We start from the raw sequence: 9,824 nt of genomic DNA on the forward strand, positions 1-9,824 counted from the left end.
TTCACTGTTTTGATTCTGATAAAAATTTGAATAAAAAGTGATCAAAGCAATAACATTTCCTGAAAATGGTAGAACTAAAAAGTACACCCAGCCCCGCAAAAAAAGACGCCCTATGCATCCCCGTACACTTACGTATAAAAAGTTACGGCCGTCGGAATATGGCGACTTTTAGAAAAAAAAAATTTTAACACCGTTTTGGAATTTTTTTTAGGGGTCAAAATGTAAATAAAACCATATAAATTTGGTATCCCCGGAATTGTACCGAAACACAGAATATAGGGGACATGTAATTTTGGCTGCACAGTGAACGCCGTAAAACCAAAGCCCGTAAGAAAGTCGCAGAAATGCATTTTTTCTTCAAATCCACCCCATTCTGAATTTTTTTCCTGCTTCCCAGTACATTATATAGAATAATTAATGGTAGTATCATGAAGAAAAATTTGTCCCGCAAAAATTAAGACCTCATATGACTCTGGGAGCGGAGAAATAAAAAAGTTATGGGGTTTTCAAGGAGGGGAGTCAAAAACGAAAAACGAAAATCAAAAAATGCCATCGGCGGGAAGGGGTTAATAAATCTGTCGAATCTTGGGAGATCCCGCATGGCAGAATTAGTCTATTATAAAGACCAGCATAGTTTTAAACATGTGAAAGTTGCAGTATATCAGTCAGACTGAGGCATCCTTTATATGAAAAATTATCCCCGTACCGCTTCATTCACTTTTTGATATGTGATGTAAAAACAACAAAGTGGCGTATTATATGCCACAATAACCTATGCACCAACAAATGCACCAATTCTAGACTGAAAATTGCCATATTCAGTTTAATAAATGCTCCCTTTGTGCTTATGTACTCTGAGAAACTCCCAATGCTCTCAACTGCTTCATCCAATACTAGGGTAGTAAGAAAGTCTACCCAAAGTACGGTGTCTATAGCGTAGTCTGAGATGCTAGGGGCCATTTTACAAAAATTAAATAGGTACAGGGACTTGGAGGAACCGCACCAGAATCCACAACCATCTCCTTATAGATCTGTTGGTTTAGTTTGCCAAATATTCTTATAGTAATCCTGTCCATTCTGGGGATGTGTAAAAAAGAAAACGTCCTACCTAAAGATGAGTCTGATGTTCTTATTGGACGCTGGTGCTTCTGTCCTGGCATGTTCTCATTTCCTCATTAAAGATGGACCAATACAAGCTTCATTGTGAACATGGCCAGGGTGGAGAGGTATCATATGTGTATATTAAACCACACTAAATCATTAGAACATAAAGACATACTGACATGTTCCCAGAAGGACATCAGATATTTTATCCATACATTAGCTGCAATTTTCTTTTTATTTTGATCCGAGATTCACTTTGACCTCAGTTAATAGTTCAATGGCATATATTGGAATGAGAGTTCCCATAGCAAAAACCAAAATGGACCCTCCATTATGTGGTAAGGTATTTGTCACCCAGGACAAATGGGTCTACTAAACTGCTTTTATGAGCCTTAGACCAATTCTTCATTCTCTTGTTTTGAATAAAGCCACCAAAAAATTATCCCTTTATGGGAATAAGCAATGGTAGGGTTCTTTGTTTTATTTTCTTGTTATTATAAAAAAACAGCCAAAATTTATCCCTTTATGGGAGAAGATACAGCACCAATGAGTGACAATTACAGAATATGAAGAAAAACCTTACACAACCTTCCAGCTGAAAAAGCTAGACTATACTCTGAAATTGAAAAGGATTCCTTCGGGTTATTCCTCTGTAGGAGTACAGCAACATCTCATTGATGGAGAAACAATTTTCAGAATTTCAGGAAAAAGTTGTGGCACATTCATCAATGTGTCTCCTAGTTGAAAAATAATAAAGAAACTGAGTGTAGAAAAAAAGCCTCCAAAAATTACCCTTGCATCACTGTTTATCAAGTGAGTCGAAAAAAAACCTCTTAAAATAACAGAGATTATTCAGATTAGCAGAGTGGTCATTGTTTATTGGGTAAGCAAGTAATAAAAAAAACCTTAACAAATAGGCTGTGTCACACTGTTTATTGGATAATCATAACCCTTTAAAAAATGGTGAGCAATTTTTATTTTTTTTTCAGATTAGCACAGGTGGAGTCAGTGTTTTTTTCCATTAGAATAGTAATTTGCGTATATTTATATTTGACTTTACTGGACTACTGTCAGTAAGAACAATGTATATAGTCACAGATCAAATTGTTCCTTTGCAAAACAAACTTAGATTATTGGCAAGGTTAACTGTCAATTATCTGTATTACTGCAGCAGTCAGGCTTACACTGCACAAATACTTTCTCTCACTCCTGTCCGTGATTTCTATCATTATCTGCCTGAAATTTATAAATTCTGACTCTATTTTGTTCTAATTTTCCTACTCTTAAGATTCTCTAACTCTATTGCAAGTTTTGATGCAGTCTGTGCTGTGTATTGCAGAAGAAACTTAAATTCCGGTAATTGTTTAGGATCATGCAGTGATCCATCCCATAGTTTCACCATCACTGAAATGTCCCATGTTTCTGCCCACATCATCTTATATTCTGTATGTGACATCAGTACTGTAACTCGTCCACCTACCACTGAGTCTGGCTGAGAAGTTGTCAGGTCATGGTAGGTGATGCCAGGATGTCACAGACACATATGTATTTTCTACATATCTGTATCTCGTGGTGTACATTTTAGTTAGTAAGAGACGAGTTGCAAAGTTTTTGTTTTAGTTAAAAACCAAACAGTTTGGAATATTCGGGTCAAACCCGGCTCATAAGGAATCGACCCTACCTTCTCTAGATTTTAATATCATAGTAGCTGTTTTAGCACATTTGATGATGATAGACAAATATTCACCATTTTTGATAGACCAGACTCTTGTTAATGTCGTTTATTGCACAGTTTGATCGATTAATTTGACATAATTTTTGTTTGTAAACCTCAGCTTCAAAGTGGCTAAAATAATTTCTGTTTGTCACAAAGTTACATGAAGATGGAAAGGTTTTTAATTTTTCAAAATTTACGTCTTTCTTATTTGGTCACAGTTTTATGAATTAATTTAAATTTTTTTTAGCTTTTTTATAGTAAGTGTATCAAAGTTGAGTTGGCATCTTTGTTTTGGTTATCAGAAGTACAAAATGTTTAAAATCCACTGGCAACGAAGGGTTAAAAAGTTCAGGCAGGAGAGGAAATGGCATCTCTACCATCAGGGAGACAGGAATACAGGAAATAAGAAGCTACAGGGATCTCAGGAGGGGTAAGATGCAGAGCATGTAGCGGGGATTTAATTAACTCTTTCCTTGGCAGTAAGTAGGAATCACTTTTTATAGTTCCCCTTAGTTGCTATGTTCTTCATGGTGGTGGTTCTAAACCTGTAGTACAACCAATATAATCCCATGCCCTTTGCTGTTGCATAACCAACTTGCTTGGGTCTTCTCTATATTTAGTGTACACTGTTTATGTAAACCTCCATCTTTTTTGGCCTCTTAACAAGGCCATATGGAGAAGCTGTAGATAGATGACTTAAATGGTCACTAGCCCTCAGTCAACTTAGTCTCATTTAGTAGAGAATGTATATATATATATACTTTAACCCCTTCTCATCGCAGGCATTTTTAGATTTTTGTTTTTGACTCCCACTGTCTTATGAACCAAATTCAGTACAAAATGTATAGTTAGTCCTGGGAAACTGGACTCCCCTGCACACTGAGGTAAAACAATGCTGAGCATCCAATGCCCCCCAAGCCAAAGTGGAACCATGCCCCAGAGGTGTTTACCAGAGCCGCTGATGGTGGAGATGGACTTGGATGCTTCTGTAGGCCAGAACCGCAGCTGCCCAAAGAGCATCAAACGCACAACGCACCACAAGTGACAGTAGGATCCAGAAATTCGAACACCACTCACCTGGGCAGGTGTGGAAGCAGGTGGAATCAAACAGTAGAAAAGGATGCAGTAGAAGGAATTCCACAGAAGATGGCAGCAGTACAGCAGAATCGTTGTACAGGCCGTGTCGGTACCAGGAGGTCATGCAGCACCAATGGATGAGATGTAAGCAAAGTCAGACAAGCTCGGTCAGTATCTGGAGGTCACGCAGCACAGAAACGCAGGTCAAGGAGAAGTGGTCTAGTAGACAAGCAAGTTCACAACGGGAGGCAGATGGAGGTACAAAGTCAGCAGGCAGAATTGGAGTCAGGAAAACAAAGTAGACAGTCAAACAGCAGAACAAAAGAGTCCTTCTGAGCTGGACTCAAAAGGACTGAATAGCCAGCGGCGAGCCGGAGCAAGAACCTAACTTAAATAGGTTTCGGCCCACCGCATGTCCCGGAATTCCACGGTCCGGTTCAGGAGGAGACCGGCAACCCCCACACGCTACTGTGGAGGTTCTTCCAGTCTTCCCCCGGAGGCAACTAGAAGCTGCAGGCCAGAACCACATGAAGAAAGGGCCGGCAACCTCCACACAACACCACAAAGGCTCTGGTCCTGCTCCAAACACCCGCCTTCTAAACTCCATTATTTTGTTATTTTTCCACTCACAGAGGCATATGATGGCTTAATGTTTACAATACTAATTATACTTTGTAATGGTACCATTTAATATTCTCTATGATGTACTGGGAAGCTGGAAAAAAATCAGATGGGGCAGAATTGGAGAAAAACTGCATTTGTGCAACTGTTATATGGACTTTGTTTTTATGGCGTCCATTGTGCAGCCAAACTGACATGTCATCAATGGGTCAGTAAGATTCCAAGGATACCTACCTATAATTTGTATAGTTAAATTATGCTTTAACACCTTAAAAAAAATCTAAAACTTTACTACAACCCCTGGCAAAAATTATGGATTCACCAGTCCCTGAGGATGTTCCTTCAGTTTTTGTAGAAAAAAAGCAGATCACAGACATGACAAAAAACTAAAGCCATTTCAAATGGCAACTTTCTGGCTTTAAGAAACACTAAAATAAATCAAGAAAAATAATTGTTGTAGCCAGTAACAGTTAGATATTTAGAACAACCACAGAGAATAAATTATGGAGTTACTCAATTCTGATGAAAAAATTATGGAATCATGAAAAACAAACAAACAAAATATATCAGGCTGGGGAAGGGTAATGTGATGCAGAATGGGGGTCGTAGCGTATGTTTGGTGGGAGAATGGTCTTGCGCCAAATGTGTGCCACAATTTTATATGTGTAGAGGGATTGATAAATTCCCTCCAGGGTGTACTAGCAGGTGGGTCACCCTTATTATGTTACAACTATCAGTTTGTATGTTTTAAATACTTTTTATGGTCTTATATACAAAAAGGTGTGTGTGTGTGTGTGTATATATATATATATATATATATATATATATATATATATATATATATATATATATACGCACACTCACCGGCCACTTTATTAGGTACACCTGTCCAACTGCTCGTTAACACTTAATTTCTAATCAGCCAATCACATGGTGGCAACTCAGTGCATTTAGGCATGTAGACATGGTCAAGACAATCTCCTGCAGTTCAAACCGAGCATCAGTATGGGGAAGAAAGGTGATTTGAGTGCCTTTGAACGTGGCATGGTTGTTGGTGCCAGAAGGGCTGGTCTGAGTATTTCAGAAACTGCTGATCTACTGGGATTTTCACGCACAACCATCTCTAGGGTTTACAGAGAATGGTCCGAAAAAGAAAAAACATCCAGTGAGCGGCAGTTTTGTGGGCGGAAATGCGTTGTTGATGCCAGAGGTCAGAGGAGAATGGCCAGACTGGTTCGAGCTGATAGAAAGGCAACAGTGACTCAAATAGCCACCCGTTACAACCAAGGTAGCCAGAAGAGCATCTCTGAACGCACAGTACGTCGAACTTTGAGGCAGATGGGCTACAGCAGCAGAAGACCACACCGGGTGCCACTCCTTTCAGCTAAGAACAGGAAACTGAGGCTACAATTTGCACAAGTTCATCGAAATTGGACAATTGAAGATTGGAAAAACGTTGCCTGGTCTGATGAGTCTCGATTTCTGCTGCGACATTCGGATGGTAGGGTCAGAATTTGGCGTCAACAACATGAAAGCATGGATCCATCCTGCCTTGTATCAACGGTTCAGGCTGGTGGTGGTGGTGTCATGGTGTGGGGAATATTTTCTTGGCACTCTTTGGGCCCCTTGGTACCAATTGAGCATCGTTGCAACGCCAAAGCCTACCTGAGTATTGTTGCTGACCATGTCCATCCCTTTATGACCACAATGTACCCAACATCTGGTGGCTACTTTCAGCAGGATAATGCGCCATGTCATAAAGCTGGAATCATCTCAGACTGGTTTCTTGAACATGACAATGAGTTCACTGTACTCCAATGGCCTCCACAGTCACCAGATCTCAATCCAATAGAGCATCTTTGGGATGTGGTGGAACCGGAGATTCGCATCATGGATGTGCAGCCGACAAATCTGCGGCAACTGTGTGATGCCATCATGTCAATATGGACCAAAATCTCTGAGGAATGCTTCCAGCACCTTGTTGAATCTATGCCACGAAGAATTGAGGCAGTTCTGAAGGCAAAAGGGGGTCCAACCCGTTACTAGCATGGTGTACCTAATAAAGTATATATATATATATAATAAATATATATATATATATATATATATATATATATATATATATATACAGTCCTATGAAAAAGTTTGGGCACCCCTATTAATCTTAATCATTTTTAGTTCTAAATATTTTGGTGTTTGCAACAGCCATTTCAGTTTGAAGTTTGGAAGTAGTGATTTTTTTGCTATCTCACCTTACAGAATGTGCTATAAAAAGTGATCAAAAAGTCAAATGCACCTAACAACAGTACCAATAAAAAGCACACATTGTCCCGCAAAAAATAAGCCCCCAACCAACACTGTCAACCAAAAAATAAAAATGTTACGCCTCTCAGAAGATGGCGATGCAAAAAACATTGATTTATGTCCCCAAATGTGTTTTTATTCTGCAGAATTAGTATTGCATAAAAAAATAATATAAATGAGGTATCGCCGTAACCGTACCAACCCACAGAATAAAGATAATATGTTACTTATACTGTACGCTGCATAGCGAAAAATTTAAAAGGTAAAACGCAATACCAGAATTGATTTTTTTTTTTAATCCAGCAAAAAAAGAGTTAATAAAATGTATTCAGTAAGTTGTAGGCACCCAAAAATGGTGTCATTACAAAATACATCGCATCCCGCAAACAACAAGCCCTTATATGTCCACGTCACCAGAAAAATAAAGAAAATATAGCATCTAATAATGCAAGAACAAAAGCCCGTAAAAATCGCCAAATTATTAGAACACAACTGGCTGCGGCAGGAAGGGAATATATAAGCGGTGCGAGCGGATATCAGGGGACACCCCATGTTTATAGCTTATGAGCGAAAAGACACCAGAAGTGACCCCCAAAGTGACCCCCAGAGTGACTCCCCCAATTATAGGAGCTACTGGGACATAGTAGGGAATGTGGTGTTCCCAATGTCCTCCGCACCGCTTATATATTCCCTCTTCGCCATCTGCTGTGCAGTCACGTCCAGGATACTAATACTCACTACACCCCCTGAGAAATTTTTTGAGGGGTGCAGTTTTCAAACTGGGGTCACTCCTTTGGGGAATCCACTTTTCCGGTACCTTACAGGCTCTACAAACATGACATGGCGTCCAGATACCAAACATCTGAATCTGTACTCCAAAAGCCTCATCGCGCTCCTTCCCTTCTGCGCCCTGCTGTGTGCCCAAACTGCAGTTTATGCCACATGTATGACACATGTATGACACTGGTGTAACCGGGATAATGTACGTAATGTCATATGTGGTATAAACTGATATAAGGGCACATATATGACACTGGTGTACCCGGGATAACATATGTAATGTGATATGTGGGTATAAACTGATATTGGGGCACAGCCGGATACAGAAGGAAAGAAGGGTTATTTGGTTTTTGGAGCACAGACTTAGACGGTTTGTTTTTTTTGGATGCCATGACACTTTTGCAGAGAGCCTAAAATTGCCCTTACAAAATGGGGTCACTTCTTGGGGAATTCCAGTTCACTGGCACCTCCAGGGCTCTGCAAAAACATGGCGCCCAGAAAGTCCCTCTAAATCTGTACCCCAAAAAGCGTAGTGCTCCTTCCCTTCTGAGCCCTGCTGTGTGCCCAAGCAGCAGTTTACACCCACATATATAATTTTTTGCCCCTCAGGATGGCCCACTTAATAGTTTTAGGAGTGCAGGTCTCTGACAACACAAAGTGGGTGCAATGTAGTGGACACCAAAATGGCATATTTCTTGAAAAATTAAAATTTTCATTTTGTACATTAATTTTTGGGAAGCATTTTTAGGCTCAAAATGATAATACCCCTTGATTCATTCCTTGATGGGTGTAGTTTCTAAAATGGGGTCACTTTTGAGGGGTTTCCATTGTATTGGTACTTTAGGGGCTCAGCAAATGCGACATGGCACCAGAAAACTGCCCTCAAAAGCCAAATAGCGCTCTTTCCATTCTGAGTCCCGCCATGTACCCATACAGCAGATTATGGCCACATATGGGGTATTACCATGTTCAGGAGAAATTGTGTAACAAACTCTGGGGGGCTTTTAATTCTCTAACTACTTCAAAAATTTAAAATATGGCGCTAAATGGACAATTTATTGGAAAAAAAGTAATTTTTCATTTTCACATCTCAATGGTAAAAAAATCTGTGAAACACCTGTAGGGTCCAAGTGCTCACTAAACCCCTTGATAAATTCTTTGAGGGGTCTAGTTTTCAAAATGGGGTCATTTTGAGGGGGTTTCCACTGTTCTAGCACTTCAGGGGCTGTCCAAATGCAACATGGTGCCTGAAACAGATTTCAGCTAAATTTTCCCTCCAAAATCCCAATAGCGATCCTTCAGCTCTGGACCTCACAGCGTGCCCATACATCACTTTACATTCACATATGGGGCATTTCTGTAGTTGGGACAAAATGCGTAACAATTTTTGGAGTACATTTTCTCTTTTATCCCTTGTGGAAATGCAAAATTTGGGGTTAAAGCAACATTTTATAACAAAAAATGTCACTTTTCCATTTATCGGGCCAATTCTGTTACACTCCTGTAGGGTCAAAGGGCTCACTATACCCCTTGGTAAATTCCTTGAGGGGTATACATTTTGGGGGTTTCCACTGTTTTGGCACCTTGGGGGCTCTGCAAACGGGACATGGTGCCTGAAAAGTATTCTAGCAAAATCTGGCCTACAAAATCCAATTAGTGCTCCGTCCGCTCTGAGAGCGACCGTGTGCCCGTACATTAGGGTACCAGCACATATTGGGTATTGTCGTGTTCGGGAGAAATTTTGTAACAAAATGTGGGGTGCAATTTTTCCTTTAACCCCTTGTGAAGATGAAAAATTTGGGGCTACAGTGACATTTTATTATAAAAAAAGTAATTTTTCATTTTCACATCTCAACGGTAAAAAAATCTGTGAAACACCTGTAGGGTCCAAGGGCTCACTATACCCCTTGATAAATTCCTTGAGGGGTCTAGTTTCCAAAATGGGGTCACATTTTGGGGGTTTCCACTGTTTTGGCACATTGGGGGCTCTGCAAACGGGACATGGTGCCTGAAAAGTATTGTAGCAAAATCTGGCCTACAAAATCCAATTAGCGCTCCATCCGCTCTGAGAGCAACCGTGTGCCCGTACATTAGGGTACCAGCACATATGGGGTATTATCATATTCGGGAGAAATTGTGTAACAAAATGTGGGGTGCAGTTTTTCCTTTAACCCCTTGTGAAGATGAAAAATTTGGGGCTACAGTGACATTTTATTATAAA

The sequence above is a fragment of the Leptodactylus fuscus genome, chromosome 11 (assembly GCF_031893055.1).
Source record: "Leptodactylus fuscus isolate aLepFus1 chromosome 11, aLepFus1.hap2, whole genome shotgun sequence".
Classification (NCBI taxonomy): Eukaryota; Metazoa; Chordata; class Amphibia; order Anura; family Leptodactylidae; genus Leptodactylus; species Leptodactylus fuscus.